Source organism: Haemaphysalis longicornis, unplaced genomic scaffold (assembly GCF_048455015.1).
Source record: "Haemaphysalis longicornis isolate Haplotype H1 unplaced genomic scaffold, Haemaphysalis longicornis Haplotype H1 scaffold_10, whole genome shotgun sequence".
NCBI lineage: Eukaryota > Metazoa > Arthropoda > Arachnida > Ixodida > Ixodidae > Haemaphysalis > Haemaphysalis longicornis.
In genome coordinates this window covers 52156720-52175850 of record NW_027526204.1, presented here as the reverse complement: position 1 = coordinate 52175850, position 19131 = coordinate 52156720, and positions in this window count along the sequence as shown.

Genomic DNA, 19131 nt, shown 5'->3' with positions numbered 1-19131 from the left:
GTGAAGCCGTAGATGGCTTGTCCTAGGACGTCAAATCAGCACTAAAGATGACAACATCGCAGTTCACAATGTTAACAGAGGAAATTAACGCAAAGGTCGGTAAGGAGTAAATATGAGATACGTGGGTTCGAAACTTTGCAATAGACATACGCAACTGTCGAGAAATATACTGGTCGGATTTGCAGAGAGATATACCCTGAGGTTACAGAACAAAGTTGCCTTCAAATGAAAGTGTAAGAAATGGGCATGGAAAAGTCGTGATCGAAAGAGTATTGATGGATCACGTCCATGTCACGAACCCAGTAATAGAAAAATCCGCGGATTGCTTGAAACCTCTTTACATAAAATTCATACATTATGAGAACGCATTTATTCCGCACTCACTGCAGCCTTTTACGAAGTGCTAAAACGTGGGAAATACATGATAGCTACATAAGATTTCTGGAGGCCATATATAGAGAATGCACTGGCAGGATAACCTTCCCGAAGCAAAGCGATACGTTTACGATATTTAAGGCAGTAAGACATCTAAAAACTATTCGCCGCATGTGTGGAAGGGGTATTTAAAAAGCTTGACTGGGAAAACATGTGATTAAGAATGAACGGAGAATACGTAAGCCATTTGTCGTTTTCAGAATACATAGTGATTCTGAGTGAGGCTTCAGAACACCTGCAAACAGTACTTGAGCAATGAGAATCACAAACCATTGCCCTGGGGATAAAAATGTTCATTAATAAATAGAAAGTAATGAGGAATAAGCATACCAACACCTTCCTCTTCAGCTCAGTAAACTAAATGCTAAAAGTAAAATAACGCTAAATTAGAAAGATGGTTACCGCTGACCCCCACCACGAGAGAGAAATCCGGAGCAGAATAGGTATGAGTTGGTAAGCACTCGGCGAGCACTCTCAAATAATGAAAAGCAAGGTACCTCGGTCACGCAAAAGAAAAATATACAACCAGAAATATTTCAAATAAAATTTGACCCTTCACAAGCCTAGCGACATTAGAGCTTAAAGTCGAGTTGCAAAAGTGTACATAACATGTAAGTGGTGATTACCTCGTTCAAATGGTATGGGTGTCGACTTTCTATTCAGCAGCTTCCTACGAGCACTGCCTTTCTTTTCCGTTCGCCATATTGATGCACCTGAAAAAAAACACCTGGTAATAACTACTCTTTCAACAGTCACATACTATATTTGAAAAAAGTTATGTAGAAACTTTATGTAACCTGCTTTGACGCAGATATATTCCAATTAGTAATGAACTTAAGTGGCTTATTTCCTGTTTTATTAATAACAAGTATAGTGAGCAAGGAACAAAACCCTTATCCTGAGCCCACACAGTGAGTAAAGAACACAGCATGCATTTACGAAATAATATCTTAAGGTGTATATTCGCTTGTTCCTTCTACAAGATATGTTCTAATAGCTTCAAAACCGTTTTCATCTTGTTGTGCATGAATTACTAGTTAACAGGAGTCAAATTGTTATACTTTGAGTGAGAAAACCTTGCACTATGGTTGCAGTTGAACTATCGACAACGAGTGGATTGTAGTAAATGCTATTCAGTTACGGTTGTGGTGCAACAAAACATTTACGATGGGGCGTTGTGGATTTTTAGGATTACTATATAAACTTTGAACGCTTATATTCTGGAGGGCTCAAGTAAGCAATGGTTTTTTGTTTTCGTTTATCCCTTGTGTCTACATATTGAAAATGGTTCATAAGTTAATCGTTTCAGCTTTGATAACATTTCAAAAGATCCTTCGCAGTAGCCTTATTGTCATATTTTTGGACGCTGATATGTTGCAAGAAGAAAACGATGATGTGTGCGCGAGAAAGGCACTGGGTGTCTTGCACGAGTGCGCCTCACCCGTCGAACTTTGGCCCCTGCTCTAGCCGACACCCTAGCTATATTCCTACCTCTTGAGCGTAATGAATCGTCGAGCCTACACAGCATTCATATTGTACCCGTGTCCGTGCGCACCCGTGCCGTACCCATGCCTGTACTCGTAACCGTGCGAAAGAAAGATGACTTGTTGGGAATATCATGCGAATACCATCGTGCACTGACCCTAGAATTAAAGAATGCAGATTACCTGCTTCCGACAACAAATTTGGTCCTCAGCAACTTGAAGGGAGTGAAGGTCTTAAGCTCACTGGATTTAGCAAAGGCTAACTAGAAACTTCTCGTAACAGCAGAGACAGCCGAGCTGCTGACGCTGAACACGCCGAAAGGACTTCACAAGCTGAAACGCTCGTGTTTTGGAATCTCTCCAGCTCCAATCATTTTTCAAGACTTAATAAAAACTATGCTGTCTAGCATCTTACGCATTGGTGTGTACTTAAATGCCTCATTAGTGGAAAGGGCGCCGAGGAACATGCTACCAGAGTGGAAGAAGTTCTCATGAGGCTGTGCAAATACTTGCCTCGGCAAAAATAGGTTCTGTTTTGCAGTGAGACAGGTTTCTTTTCTGGGACACCAAATTGGCGACAATGGCGTTCACACAAGCGACGACAAAGTTCGAGCCATCACTGAGGAACCATCACCATACTGCAGGCAAATGCTTTAGTCATTTCTGAGGATGCAAATGTTACCGGACAGATTCTTGGAGAACAATGCAACAGTTGCCCGCTGACTCTACCAGCTCTTTCAAAACGGCTTTGCGTGGACATGGGAGACTCAGCACCAAGAAGAATTTGATCAACCTAAGAAACTTCTTATCAGGCGCACCGTAGTGGCACACTACGACCAACAGAAGAAGCTTCCTGCCCCATGTGACGCCTCGCCAAACAGCATAGGAGCCGTGCTGTATTATTGCGATGAGCAGAATACAGAGGCACCCGCCGCGGTGGCTGAGTGGCTAAGGCGTTCTGTTGCTGAGCACGTGGTCGCGAGTTCGATTCCCGGCCGCGGCGGCCGCTTTTCTGATGGAGGCGAAAAGCGAAAACGCCCATGTGTACGAGATTTCGCCACACGTTAAAGATCCCCAGGTGGTCAAAACTAATCCGGAGCCCTCCACTACGGCACGCCTCATCGCCTGCGTTGCGTCGGCGGGTTAAAACCTACAATCAATCAATCAGAATACAGAGGCACCAATCGCGTCTTGCATCTAGGAGACTGGAGCAGGCAGAACAAAATTATGCTGAGTTGGACAGAGAAGGCCTCGCTGTAGTGTTCACACGTCACAGGTTCCACAAATATATCGCAGAAAGAAAGACCACGCTCGCCTGGCACCTCTCCTCGGCATACTGGGACCAGGGAAACCAACGGGTCAAGTCCTCTCACTACGTATGACCAGATGGTGCATCAAGTTATAAGAATATGCCTACGATATTATGTACAGGCATGGCAAGAACCACCAGAACGCGGAGGCGTTGAATCACTACTACGCCAGAACAGTACACCATGGCCAACAGGTGACGTGCTTTTGTTCGATGCGTTGTCGCCATGTCTATTACTGCTACAGACATAGCCCGCCTGACGCAGAAAGACAACATCTTGCAAAGGCTGTACAAGTCAGTGCAGGATGGCACAGTGGAAAAACTTACAGGATATTACTTTGCTCCTTACCGGCGAAGAGCGACCACACTGGTATATTATCGTATGTGTATTAAACTCGGATCACGGGAGATCATAACAAGCTCAGCACAATCTCACGTTCTGGCACTTCTGCGTGCTGGTCATCGAGGCATTGTAGCCATCACGAAGGGTGCAAGAAGTTTCGCATGGGGGCCCGGAATCAACAACACGATTGAAGAAACGGTGCGACAGTGCTCTGAATAATAATTAACTCAGAAGAGCTCACCAAAATCTCCGATTCCGATTGGGGACCGCCCTCAAACTCATGCAACACACTGCACGTTGACTTTGGGGGCCACTTATCACGTGCACCTCCTTGGTTGTTGTGAACGCGTATACCATGCAGGGGAAAGTCCGTCACGTCACCCGGGCAACATCCGCAGTTGTCACTGACGTACTGGGGAGCCTCTTCCCTGCGTTCATCATTCCACAAAAAGTGATCTCGGACAACTGCAAAGCCTTTATTTCACCGAGATGAAGCAGTTCTACCCATCGAATGGCATACAAGCTACGACATCACCAGCGTATCACCCTGCAACAAATGGGCAAGAAGAACAATACGTGACCGAACTGAAGAGAGCACCCTTATTAGATAAACCCTTCTTCATACATTGCCGAATTTCAAGGTTACTGTATCGACAGCACACGATGGTACAGACAGCTCCAGGAGTGACACCTGCGAAAGCGATATTCCCTCAAGCCAGAGCCAGAGAAGGAAAGAAATATTTCGGATCCCCAGCAGACATTGGACCAATCTCGTCATTTCGCCGAAGAAGAACGTGTGCTCATTAGACAGTTCTTGAGAAAGCCAGATTGAGATTGAAAGCGAACTTCAGCGCCGCATCGGACCCCGATCCTGGCTGGTAAAAAGTGCGCTTAGAAAGTTTCACCGTCATCTCAACAACATCAGTTAAGTGAGCCAGAGCATGACGCCCACGGACAGAAGCAGAGCAGATGATTTCGCTAACACAACGCAAGAGACGCCGTCGAGTTCTGCTGTTCCACTGGTACCGGACTCGCTGGATACTTCAGACATTTCCTCCCAACCATTCCCTTCGATGTATCAAGCAAGCAGTACCCGGAAACTGCGAAAACCCGAGGCTAGGCGGCCTCCAGACCACTATTGAGACTTAGTTTTAGGTTGTTTCATTTAAGTGGGGCAGAATTGATAGGCAGCCAGAAGACAACGATGATGTGCGCATGAGAAAGGTACTGGGTCTGTGGCACGAGTACGGCTCACGCGTCGAAGGCTGGCCCCTGCTCTGTCCGACGCCCGAGCTATGTCCCTACCTATTGACCTAATGAATCATCGGCAGCCATCCATGGCTGTGCAGACGCAACCGACGCCATATTACTATCACACACACTTATAGGTTCGCTTACTTATACTGTTTCCAACATCCGCCATAGCAGGATTTTTTTCCAGTGTGCTCTATTTCTTTTGCAAAATGCATTTTTCTTTATCACCAGCGAGACGTAAAGAGTAAGAGGGAAAATTCTCTCAAGGTGTTTTTAGTAAATATGTACAGATACATTACTAAGCATTTTTTACTGATTTTTAGCAAAAACATATCACCGTCACGTAGCATAAAGTGGCTTCTCATCAGACCGGTCCTCATGGGGAAATCCTGGCTCACTGGGATTTTTCAAGTTAACTCTTTTTGATTTCCAAGATGGCAACTCCTGGTTTGTAGAAACACTTGTTTGAGTTTGCGACCTGTATTTTTATCTGATTGCCCAAATCATGAACAAAGCTACTAAAGACTCGGAAACATTTCGCACCTACCCCATACCCCCTCAGCATCCACTTGAGGCGAAGACCTAAAAGAAGGCAGTCTCCTGCCGAATAGCGCAACCGGAACAAACGCGTTTGTCTGTTCATCGGGATACTATTGGCTTACAGGTGATGGTTTTCCTTAAACACAACAACAAGGAGAAATAATTAGCCTTGCGCGCGCTCTATATATTGTGACGGGGCAATCCCTGTTCGCGCCAAACATGCGGTGGGCGCTGCGCCGCTGATAGAAGTCGACGAGATCGACAACGCTTGGCCCCGGACTCACGCTGCTGCCTAATCCAGTGCTTCCCAGCTTATTCGGACTTATAAATAGCTTCCCCTTACGCGTCTTTGCCACGTAACATCCTTTTATTTATTTATTTATTAAATGATTTTAAAGATTGCACGACTGGTAAAGTACTTCGCTCCTGACTGCTTCGAATATTCTATGAAAGTGCTAGGAGTTAGCCGGTAACACAACGTTTGGCACAGGTCGTATTGAAAGTGCAAGGGTTCGGATTGCGCGCTTCATTTGCCCGAGTTGAACTCAAACATATGTTTATTCATCAAAATTGCCAGCTTTATCCATTAAACAATTTGGCGATTCCTCCCGTCAACTAATTGATTACTAACTTCTTGTAACCTGGCCACCTATCCTTAACTACAGGAATTCCTTGAAATATTCAACAGTATGTGGTGCTACAAAATATCAACGCGCATACATTATCCTGTGATCACCTTTTGAATATTGAATGAAAAAGAGAGCGCTCATTCAACAACTTGCCCAACATCTTTGTTTATTAAAATAGTTTTGATTGCATACTCCACCGTAAATCAAACACTACAACAGCCACTTCTCGCTCTATTGCAAAGCTTTGTCGTCTGCTTAATTATACTGCATCGCGTTTGCATTTATATTGCTTCCTTTTTCAGAAAAAAGTTTGTTTCATATTTTTTGTACAGCTTTTCAATATTTGCGAACCTCTTCATCGCTTAACGCTTACAGTACAAGCATAAAGAGCATTTTAAATGGGTGCATGTGGAGCACACGTTGTCTTTACAAACTTTGCTACAACAACCCAGCCTCTTCGCCCATATAATAAAAATTGTTTCAGGCATTCAGTATTCAAATTATGCTTTTATTTACACTACTTGTAGAGCCACATTACCATGAATCTTCAACATTCGCGTGATTGCTCTTGTAGTAGCAAAATTTCGTTGGCGTTTATTTATTGTTATTTATTATTCATGGGTACACAAAGAGGCAGAACGAAAAGCCATCCAAAAGCCATCCAACTAAAGCTCGGTCATGCCCGAGCCTATTGTACCTTCGCCAAAGCTGAGCACAGCACGGCACGTACATTCTTATTTTTTCAAAATCACGAAAAACTGCACACATAGTTGCACGTGCTGATATACCCAATGCGCATGCATACAAAAACTAACAGCAGTATTACATGCAGGCATAAACGCACGCCCAGTCCAAGACGACCAAAATATTGCTATCAAGCTTCACAAATGTATGCAAATGTAAACAGGTACGTATGCATGCTAATTACGAACCAATACACTTCTACACAGTATTGCATCCGCAAAAACCATTTACCCTATTACAATGTTTTTCTGTCGATACCTAGAACACTACTTAAATAATGAAATGTTCGTAATGAGTACATTTTCTAAGAAAAAGAAAACAAGACATACGAAAAAGGGCGTAGAATTAGGAATTCGGCATTTATAAGAGTGAAAAATATCTTCGCATGTACCTTTTTGCTTTCCACTAGAATATTTTATGCTTGGTGCAATGCTGAAGAGCTCATGCACAACTATGGACGAATATTTTTCCGGCCCTCCTGCGGGTTTAATGCCGTGTGTCGAGTTAACTATGCCTTCCTGGAAAAGGGCCACAAGTAACAAGGCATCGTTCAAGTGAAAGTCGTATGAGAGGATTCTGCGGACTTTTGTGGACCTTTCTTTACACAATGAGCGAAATAGTTAGTCCACACATTACCGAAACGACACAAAAGAAGTATTTAGCGGCATCATAAATGCATACACAAAGAACGCCTGCAACGATTGTGATCAGCACCAGTGCCATCCCTCCTTGGCAAATTTGAGGTATTTCATTCGGCGAAACCCACGTATTTTCAGGGAGGACATTTTGTCACGCAAAGTCTGATGCCCAGCGCAAGGACTGGGTGATACCGGTGTGCAATTTCTGGACCTTGCGAATAACACCTGCTTTCACGTAAAATATCGCCAAAGAGCACCCACAGCTCAGCCTGAAGTCAGTATGACGTCGGCTTACACCTCGGATGTTTCATAGTTTGTCAATAAGAAGGAGGACTAAGGTGAAGCCTAAATATTGGACGTCAAGCTTCGGGTGCAGGTTTGTGTAGTAAGACATAAAAAATCGTCTGTCTTGTGTTCTTGCGCATACCCTGCAGTTGCTGCTTGTATTATTCTCACAATAAGACACACACCATGTGAGTAAAATGTACAAGCAGCGCTGTGCACGAGGAAGCTTTATAAGCAAGAGTTCAGGCTTCTGCGAAGTTTTTTCGTACAGACTTTGCCGATTGCGGTGCACACTAGCTATGCCCCAAGCATTCAATGAATGGATGAGTCAATAACTGAGAGCAGAAGCACCTACGGTAAGCCCCAGAAATTTGTGCCCGTATCTTGAATTCCTTGCGCTTGCGTTGCAGAGTTTGAGGGAGTTACACGAATTCACAGTATAAAACTTCTAAAGTGGGAATTCAGACTATTTACGTACAAATGTATGGCTGTTAGTACAAAATAGTCTGTTGCGACAGCTTTCCTGGCAGTACTTCTTTTACAAAGTGGAACCCCTCCCCATTGTCAAGCATTTCCAAAGCCTGAAAAGCGAAAACCCAGTTTGCGGACATTTTTGAGCACGTTAAAGATTTCCATGCTGAAAATATTTAGGAGGCCACCATACCGCCGCGCAATTGCCCAAATGCTTATTTTATGCATCCCTTTGGCGACCCCCTCTGGACTCAGCCACGGCACCGTCGTAACCGAGTGAACGATGGCGAGGCAAACGAGTGAAAGAAAAAGCGAACGATGATAGAAAGCAAAGGAGGAGAGTGTCGTGAAACTGGGAGGGGAGGGTGGTTCGTCTTGGCGGCACGAGCCAGCGCTTTCCGAAAGTGAAGGCGGGGAGGTGAGGGGCAGTATGCTGTGCCCGCAAGAGGCGCTCGACGACGCGACGCTATACTAAAACATGAGGGGTGCTACGGAGTTTACTTAAGACGCAGTTCGTGGTAACTTCCTGAGACGCGCTTGGCGCCACTTACGCAGAGGCTCATCATCGCTGCCCCTGACAGAACGGACGAGCGAGTGCTGCGTCAAAGCACTGCTGCTGCACCCAAATATCGCTTTATGGAGTTTCGTAACCACCAGACAATTTCCTACTACTTGTAAACCCATAATATTTTAAACAAAATATAAGTCAACAATTTCACGAAAGTTGCATGTGCCCTAATATGTGGAAAACCGCCGTTGCTATTGCTGTCCACTACGGGAAATAGCGGTCGCTGTGAACATAAATTGTCAAAAATCACCCAGACCCTCCAAAGAAGCTTGAAAGAGGCGCCATTGCTTTATAGCATCAAAACTGTGTCAAACATCTTTCCAACATTCACTAAAAAGTGCGTTAACCTTCGCTCAGAGAAAGACGTTCAAGTACCTGAATCTCTAACGGAGAACAAACCCACCCGTACCGTATTCGGTCTCGAAGAAAGCGCATCTACTGACTTCTCTAAATACATACTGATACCTTGTTTCACGAGAGAAAGGCATACTATTGTACTCCTTCATCATTCATTCCTAAATTTTCTTAGGCAGAACCGATCTTTATTCGCGGTCTTGATATAGCCGTTTCGACACAATTGAAGCCTGGTTTTCCGCATGCCGAGTGTGCCGAGAGATTATATCAGGGCTGTGTGGTCGACCCACTGGTTTCTGGCAAAATGCATTTTTGTATTGCAGGACGCCACCAGTGTTACTAAGAAAGCTTCCGCCTTAAAATATTCATTTGTATTGGAATGGTTTTTGACCCCGTAATGACCAGCACAAGGGTGCACACACACCGCGCTTAAATGGCGTTCGCCAAGGGAGGAACAAGAGTTAACGCAATGTGTGCCATTACACGTGCACTTGATTGATTCAAACATTTATTGGGGAAGAGGAGGCCCGGAGGCCGAGCATGGGGGAATGTGAAGTGAAGGAATGCGGGCAGCGAAAGGTCTTCGTCGCACAGTTGAATGTCCCTTCTTTGAGCACTAATTTTGCGTCCATGACGGTAATAAGGCTCGTCTCCGGATGGTTAGTAATTCTCAAGCTACACTAATCTCGCAAGGCAATTCTGTATACCATAATTGCCTAGTGCTTGCAGAAAATCTATGTTGTGATTTGGAGGGTGTAGAGTCCGTGTCTGGAGGGACGTGACTGAACAATTTGTCTTTGTAGCGCGAAATGGCTGCACACCCACGTGAGGTGGTGAAGGTCAAATGATACATTTTGTTGGCAATAAGGGCAATACGGGGGTGGATGCCTATTCGGATGGTACCATTTCCTCGTGCAGGCACTGTTGGCCATGATTTTATAATGAATATCTCGTCAACCCTGGGTACTTGAAGGCTCTGCGGCAGATATCCTTTAGGAGTTTCATGTAATAGGGTAATCTTGCGTTTAACACTCCTAAGATCCAGATCCAGGCGTGGGTTCATCCAAGGCACGACGGCAGAAGGGGAGGGTAGTAATGAAGCGCTCTCCCTGGCAGCATCGTGGGATGCGTGGTTCCCCGTCCGGAAATCCGTCTAACCTGGTTTCTACGCAACGCGTATAAAGATGTTGAAGAGAGGGGAGAACCTAATGATGTTGGCTATAGGGTGGTGTGAATATGGTTTCAAGAGTTCTTGCATGACATCATGGGAATCGATATATGCGCGCCAATTGAGGTGTATCCGCAGAATACGTTAAATGGTGCAGTACGGCTAGTTCCTCTCGTAGCTCGGCTTCAAGCGGTGAACAGGTGTTCATCTCGCGCTTTGCCATGCCATCTGCAGGTATGGTGCTCCTGGAGATCTCCATGATACACCGATGCGTCCGTCGCGAATACTGGCGTCAGTGTAGATGTTAATCTCCGCTGAGCGTTTGCTCATATGCAGTCATCGTTGAGCCTGTTGCCGGGCTTGAGGGTGCCTTTTAGGTATGTTGGTCTTGTGATGCATTACTACCAGAGTCGTGCGTTCCCAGGGCGGTGGCGGTGCAGCGGACAATGTGGCAGATTCTTGCTGTCTTTTGTTGTTCCAGGCCACAAGAGCCAGGCCTTTCCTTGTGAGTTCGCGTCTCGCAGCATTCTGGGTGATGGTTGCTTCGATTAGTGTGGGCTGCGGTTGCAGAGCCAAAAAATCTTCAAGCGCCGCTATACGTGTGTGACGAGGAAGGCCAGTTATTGTGCGGCGAACCACTCGATATAGACTGATCTGAGTTTGTGGAAGCTACCTTCCAAACTTCGGTGAGTCGACCTCTCGAAGTATTTATTCAAAGAGACAGAAAAGAAAAAAAGACAAGACAATAGTGCAACACGATGTGGCAGTGCAGAAGTTCATAGTAATGCGCCAACTATAACCTTTAAAACACGCCTCAAGAAACGAGCCCCAACGTTTCGTTTGCTTACAGCGACCGTGATGTACATGAAGCAAAAACAACTTCTATAGCCAATTTAGGGTCTAGAAAATGTTTCTACCGTTATTTTTTATGCTCAACATGAAAATAAATTTGGCCATGGAAACCAAAGCAGCAAAGTGTGTCAAAGAAACCACATCAACTCTAGGTGTTCTCAACAAAAGTTATCAGAAACAGGTCGGGTAAAAATGCATTAGGAACTGGACCAAAAACTTTGCCCAAAATCCGCAATTTGGGCAAGAAAAAATTACACCATCTCGCCAAGGGGAACTATGTGGTTATGAAAGCAAATTTGTTGGCGTCCATTGGGCTCATCGGAAGGTGCAGCGTGTCTCAACCAAAGCAGCAACTGAGGAAGCGGCACGTGGCCTGGGTTTATTTTATAGAGCAGATGGAGTGGAGAGGAGGAGATGAGAGAGGAGAGGTGCATGCGCGCTTATCGCGCGGCTGCCGTGTTGCCGTTTTGTTGAGTGGTCTGGTGTTTAGCAGCGCCAGAGAGAATTCCACGTCCGGGTCCAGACCGGTGGCCAAGGCACGCAAGTACTGTTGTATTACGGTGAGTAGGCGGTGGTGCTAGAGGCGCCGAAAGTCGTCCATGATGTTCCTGTCGATGTTGTCGTCTCTGTGGTAGAATCGGCAGTCTCCGTCAGTGTTGTTGAGGTAAATGCTGTTGACGTTGGTGCACCGGCTTAGTGCAACGTACGCGCCCTCATCTCCGCAGCTTTGTCTTCTTCTGCTTCTTCTTCTTCAGCGTTTACCCTACGACAAGATGACGACGGTGGATGAACGCGAAGCTATCTCGTGATGGATTCTTTGGTTGGTCAATCCCTAGAGGCATCCTGCCAAAATCATCATCAGAAGCCCTGCGGACGGGGCGAGAGCAACGTACACGCCCTCCTCTTCGCAGCTTTGTCTTCTCCTTCTTCGTCTTCAGTGGTTGCTCTACGGTAAGATGACGACGGTGGTTAAACGCGAAGCTATCTCGTGATGAATTACTTGGTTGGCAAGTCCCTTGGGGCATCCTGCCACTATCATCATCAGAGGAGCTGCGGACGGGGACGGACGCGGGACATCCCCCCGAGCAAGAGACGCTAACATACTCCTCTAAATTTTTCAGTCCGTCGTTTCTATTGACGTTCAGCTTCGCGTGCCTTGGTGGCATCAGTAGCTTATTGACGTACTTTGAATGAGTCAAGGGCATAAGGGGCGTTCGTAGCACTTGCACCTGTCTCGGTTTTGTAGCGCAGTGGGAAGAGCACCACGTACCTCCCGTTGCGGCCAGAGAGTAGTGGGATCGAAACGGGGTGCCGCTAACGATTTCTTTATTTTATGGTGTAGGGGGAGAGGCGCGGACAACGGACGAACGCCGGACATAGCCCCAAGCAAGAGATGCTTTGCATCTAAAACATCGCACAGAAAAACTGACCGCAGAAAATAATGGGAGGAATAAAGAATAGTTTTGCTGGACATGAACGCACGTCAACGCCAGGAAACAAATTCAACCGAAAAATATGTTCTTAGAGCCTGACAAAATATGAAGCGCTTACGAGAAAAAAGTGGTGGTGAGGCACCGTGTGATAAATGGCCACGTGAGTGATTGGCCGCGCATGGAGCCAGCCAGAACGACAGCGACGTTGACAAGGAAGAGGAGCGCGCGGGAGTGATCGTGGATGTTGGAAAACGAACGGCTAGAAGCCAGGTGACGGCACCGGGCGTGGTTACGCGAAAACTACCCCGTGAGACGCCTGATCCACGGGCCCCCGTGAGCAGGACCGTCGCTCTCTCCGCCAAGGCTCGAGACCGCGTCTGGGCGCCGTCATTGTGTTGCTGGTGTACCGACTGCTGACGTTCCACTCTGGTTGTTTGGCTTTGCCGTTCCTGTTGCTGGAGCGGCTACAAACACGTCGCGACTGATCGTGAGGTGATTTCCAACTGGTAATTTCTCTTGGACCTTACGAACTGCAAGGCTTTTTTCTGTACCTTCTAACTGTTAGCTGTGCGTCCGTGTGACTCGAACCCGTCCTGTCTGCAACGTCCCGACCTCTGCTATGCTCACGTCCTGTGCTTTTTTTCCATCCTCTTGAATATAGTCTTCCACGTGTTAAACAGTGTTCGTCTTTCTGTCTGCGTGGTCCTTGGCCCACTCCTAACGCACCTTTCGTTATTTATTTGACAAACTGTTATTTAGGGTTAAGCTCACGCTGTAGTGCCGCGTCTCGTACCTCCGCCTGTAACTGTTAAATGTTGACTGACTCTTTGAAATGGGCTCAATAAGTATCAGAAATATGAGTAAGGCAGCCTCAGAAATCAGTAGTGCAAAGCACCAAACGCGAAAAGCAGTAAAAAGAAACAAAGCCTATATTTGCCACCAAATATTTAAAATATTTACAAAGAGTAAACGCCGCCATTTTTGCCGTCATTTTTTGCTTATTGCGCTGAAAGGAGACCGGTAACAGCATGCGAAAATTGCCCTTGAAGTAGCCTTCACAAAAATTAAAATATTTTAGAGAGTGGTTCTTGGACCAGGTGTCCACAAACGCCTTTAGGGCGGTAACCACAGCTGTGGAACGTTAACGAAACTTTCTGACAGCTGTAAGAAAGAGGCCACATACTGTACGGAAACATTAGCCTGAGAAATATTGACCTGGCGTTCCACAGTTGAGCTGACGGCCGATCAATCAACGTTGCATAGAAGCATTAACGTCATATGGGCACAAGCTTTTGGCACTCAACTTAGATAACCATGAGAATAGCCAAACATACGGAGGAAGTACACGACACGGAGCTTGCTTGTTGTGTTTCACGTACTTTGTATTTTTTACTGCGCTTACGGTAATCTCAATTTCATTTAGAAGCCTCACATAAAAGAAAACAGCAAGTTTTAGTTTGCGATCTGGCCAAACCAGAAAAAGCGCCTCCTAAACAACTAAATTCCATGCAGGCGAATATATTTCTTAGACAAGACGGAAGTTCTAGGGTGATGCGACCAGCGTGCTGGTGAGTTCGCGGACGCATTTTGTACTTTTATATCTAGTCAGGATTACGCGACCGCCAGCACACCTCCTTTGATCCTCCTAAAACACGACATTGCGTATCTTTAGAAAAACGCTCTGGGGCATGCCCATCCTCCGGGCTGCGTGCGAGAATGATTGTTCATGTTTTCTGAATTAAAAAGCTTACACAAGTAGTATAGTAATGTATTGGCGCAGCTTTGCCATGGGCTAACAGTTTGTAAGTTATTGTTGTTTGGCGCGTTGAATGTGTTTAATTTGGGTGTTTTATTGTAAAAAACCACTTAGTTGACTGCAGATGCTAGTCCTTAACGTTTTTTTGTTGTCTAGGTTTTGGCGCCTATTGGGGTCACATGATCTATACGCATTATGAGGCGCTCGTCTTGCTGAAAATTTGTATAAGGATTCTTGTCATGGCATTGAACTTTTGGTGCTTCGGGGAAATTAAGAAGAAACAAGTGCGCTCTTTTTCTCCGAATTCAATAACGCGTAGGACATGCATGTGATCAATTGAGAATAATCAGTAGGTTTAGGGCGACAGCTCTTAATCGCTTATCAGATTCTGGAGCGCCAAATATTTAGGCAGGAGGCTAACAAGAGAAAGACATGCGCTAAAAGCGGATGTCTCTGTTTTTTTAATTCGTTTTTATTCTCGTGTTTTTTATCTCGTTTTAAACTGGTGAACTATTTCTTATGTTTATTGTTTACTTCAATGGAACTGTCACTTTTTTAGTTTTTTAGAACCCCTTTCAGTTTTTTACTGTTATTCTTGCAGCCGAACCATATTGTGTTTATTACCGGTGTTCATAAATTATCGAGGATCCTGTTACAGCAACCGACTTTGTGATCTTCATCTGTAGTGCTTTTTAGGTTGTATTTTTCCCGCGCAGTTCAATAAACTTCTTTCACTTTGACTTTTAATTTCATGTACCCCCCCCCCCAGATAGCAAGTAAGGACTTAGACAACCGGGTGCAATTCACATAGAGTAAAACTATGTTTCTCGTTTTCAAATGAAGGGTGGCTGTGCTTACCAAGGAACGCATCTACACAAATTTTCCACTGGCGTACTTCAAACACCATCGTTCACTCAAGGAAGGGCTTTGGTTTTGACGTGTGGCTTTTTGCTGTTTTTTTGTTTATCTAGTAATATTAGGTGTGTTAGGACCCTCGTTAGAAATACGGGGAGGAAAAAAGCGAAGGCTATTCCTTTACGACAAGGAACATGACTGTCGCCTTTATATCCCAGGCTATCCCGGGGAACGTTTTAAAGCATCACGGCTTTCTAGCTTTGACTATTTGTAGCAAATGACTTTCTACAGGAAGCAACACAGGCCCTTGATATGCTTGGAAAAGTTGAGGCGTACTTACAAAGAGAGGAACAGCGCAAGACTGACCGCACACAAGAAGTGACAACCACGAGCGCAGTTGCCACTTCCTTCTTGTGTGTCGTCTGTGTCCCGGTGCTCCCATCTGTGCCGTTGATGAGCCCATATTACGCTGGTGACTGCGAACATCTACCGAATGTTTTTTTGCGTTCGAAATATTACGGCTCGTGATCAGAACAGCGAATACTTTTTTGAAATCGGGTGTTTACGGATGACTCGCTGCGGAAACCGAACATGTTAATTGTGGGAGAACTAGCTATTGTTCCGTTATGTCATCAGCGCACTGTATAGAAGCCACCTCTGCGAATCGTTTTGAAAAGATGGAAAGGGTGCTTGGTCTTAACACTGGTCTGCAGTCCTGGCGCCGGTTAATGGTATTTTGTTTTGCCTGTTGGCAAAATGCGAAGTAAAAACATAGCACCTCTTGTGCAAAAGCGAAGAATAGCACTTGCACTCGCATAAAAATATATTCTGCCCAAAACGAACACCGCTCCAAACTTTAACTGAAACATCGCAACAACCTTGTTTACCGGGTGTACGTTTGCCTGACCGATGCAGCGACCTTTAACAGAAGGGTTCATCACAGCTCAGCGTTTGTCAAAGGCGTTACAAAATTGCTCTCTGTTCAGACGATTGATGCCTTTTTTCGTAATTTGGCGAATAAATCAATTCAGAGCAGTATATACGGAAACATTCATTGCCAAGGACTGTCGTGTAGTCGGCTTTCAAGAACTGCTCCAGTAAGAGAACGATGACGCAGTCGTTGGTGGTGCTGCAACTGTGGAGTGAACACGTCACTGTAGGTGTCGCTTGCTTCCTATAACTCCAATGCAATTAACCTTGCGAGAGCCGAGAACCCTTGAGGAAGCGCCCCTTCTTAAACAATGACAGCGCGATGCCTGCCGCATCGTGAGGCTGAACGGGCCAATAACGAGGTGTGTTATCCGAAGTGCAGACTAACCACCCACAAGACGACAGACGACACTTTCTGTCAACTGTTTATTTAATCAAAACACGCACAGGTTAGTACTCGACGGTTCCATAACAACACATTGACAAAGAACATTGAGATAGCTTTTGTTTTTGTTTTGCGTTAACATTCCGCGTGACCCTCGCTTGTTCAATTAAAAAATTTACCTTCAATCACCTGTATTGTTGTCGACGAGTGGGTGACGCACGTGTCTCTTGATTTCCTCATGTGGTAGGATTCCACGGTGATTCGGCCCATCTCCTGTTCGTACTTATAATAACTGTCGCACCCCCACAAGCTGGTTGGCACCCTTTGCACGCTTTACAAAAAAGTGCGAGGTTCGAGTCTGGCATTCTTTTAATGGAATTCTCGTGCTTTCGCAGTGTAGCATTTATGGAAGAACTGGTTTGACCTATATAGCCCTTCGCGTCGTCCAACGGAAGGTTGAACACACCGCTCTTTACACTCTTCGTACGGGTCCCGGTGCTTGACGACTCATTTGACAGAATTTCTACCCTTACCACCTATTCTCCTGGCAACGCTTCCGCAGATCCTCCCAAGCTTGTTCCGAGCCGTAAACACAAGGTAGACGCCATAGCTCGCAGTGAGCTCTTTCAGGTGGTCTAAAACCTTGGGTAAGGCAGCACCGCCATCTTCCTTCTACCCTTTTGCTCCTCCCTGCAGCGGTGGCTTTTTACTCGATCGCTTCAATTGCAGTAACAATCGTTCTGATATTCAAGCGAGTAAGGTCACAGGAACGCCCGCTTTTATCAACCTCCCGACATCTACAAAACTTGCGTACTGCATGTGCACAGACGAGGTGTTCATTTCTGAGTTTAGGCACGACATTGCTAAGCGTTGTTTTACTATCTTCGAATGGTGGAAGGCGAAGACCAGCAACGCCTTTTCTGACCTCGGCGCATTTGTACAGAAAACGTGGTGTTGCTAAAACTTGAGCCTTAGGTCTACAAACTGAAATCACTCATTTCTTTGGTCTTTTTATTGTGAAGTACAAGCCTTTTGCAATCCCTTTAAACAAGTCCAGAATAAGATTGGTGCGCGTTTCTTTTCTTTGATCCACAATCACCCGATAGTCGTCGACATATCGGAATGCCTTGTGTGCGACACCATTCTTTCCTCGTGCACGGTCCTATCAGCATTGGTTAGAAATATGTCACTAACGATCGTAGTCACTCTTGAACCGATGCATACGCCCAATTTTTGCTTGTAAGTGTTGCCCTCCCATGCAACCACTATAGAATTTAGGCGGAGCGACTAGAGCTGCAGAAAACTTTCAACAGAAGTACCGCTGCTGATTGAGAAGGCAGAGTGGTCATTCTCATCAGTAATATATTCCTTATGGCACTGCATTAGCTGGTCATGAGGAATAGAATAAAATAAGCCCTCTATATCAATGGTCCCTTCCCTGCATGGCCATGGGACACTCTGTATGAAGTAATGAACAATGACCTCTAAGTTATGCCCCAGGAACGGGACCACGAACCGGAGTCTGGTGAGCTGCTCCTGTGAGATTCTTGACATGACAGGTTGTCAAGCGCCCGGCCTGGAGACAATGGCACGGGATGTAATGTCCGGCTTATGTGTCTTCGCAGTGAAAAAGAGCCCCAAAACCTGACCATTCACATTCTTTACTCCATTACTCAGGGATTCAAACTGCCTGTCATGTAGGAGGGTCAGCGCTCACTTCTTCATCCGTCCTGGGTCCTCCTCCACGCGCTTGAAATTCTTCTTCGCGGATACGAGTGCCCTCAGCGAGAACTGCTCCGCCGAAGCCACGAGGAAAATCCTTCCTTGTCGTCCATAACAGGTTGAAGTCGATGACTTTCCAGATAGCTTACGAGAGGGCCTACCCGCATACCTTTCAATTTGGTCCACGTCCACGCGCTCTGGTACGCAGTGGGATTTTTCTTCTTCGGCCACTTGCTTTGACGCTTTATGCGACATGGCCAGGAGTTCAACTGACGTCCTCGAAGGGCTCAAGCAGAATTTTGCCCCAAGCTGCATCGTTTTTTGTGTGGGGTCGTAAGCCGAAATACGGAAGTTATATGCTGAGCTGTATGAACTTCATGGACATTACGGTGTTTATTACACTTTGTGCGAAATTCCACTGAGAGTACAAGAGCCGGGCATCGTGCAGTGAGGAGCAGTGGGCAGAACACTTGGAAGCACTTGGGAGCAGGGCCACTTAACCTGGAAATGGAATGCGGCATGCCCCGGAGAACATGTGGGAGAGCAAAAAACGACTTGCGAGGAGACCTTTTAGCGACCTCACCATGCTGGGAGGCTTAACTACCAACCTCCTCGTCTGAGAAGCTTAACGTCGTCTTTCTGACAGATGCCTCCACCTTCGGAATTTCTTCCGGGTTCAAAAAAAGGTGGTGAAATGGTGATGCGTGCACTGCGTCATCGTCGCTACTACAGCAGCAGCTGCTGCTGCTGCTCCTGCTGCTGCTACTTGAACCGAACTCTGACGTTGAGCTCCAGCAGCTATCGCTGGTGTCGTTCTCTTGTTCGACAACCACTCCGGCAAGGCGACGGGGCTCTGTCCATAGTGCATCTAACGACAGGTAAAGAGAGCGGGAACTGCCAGAACCTACCGCAAGGACGCCATAATAGTTGGAGCCCGAGCACCAAACATGCCTGGCTGCCAACATTTTCTCCGCAC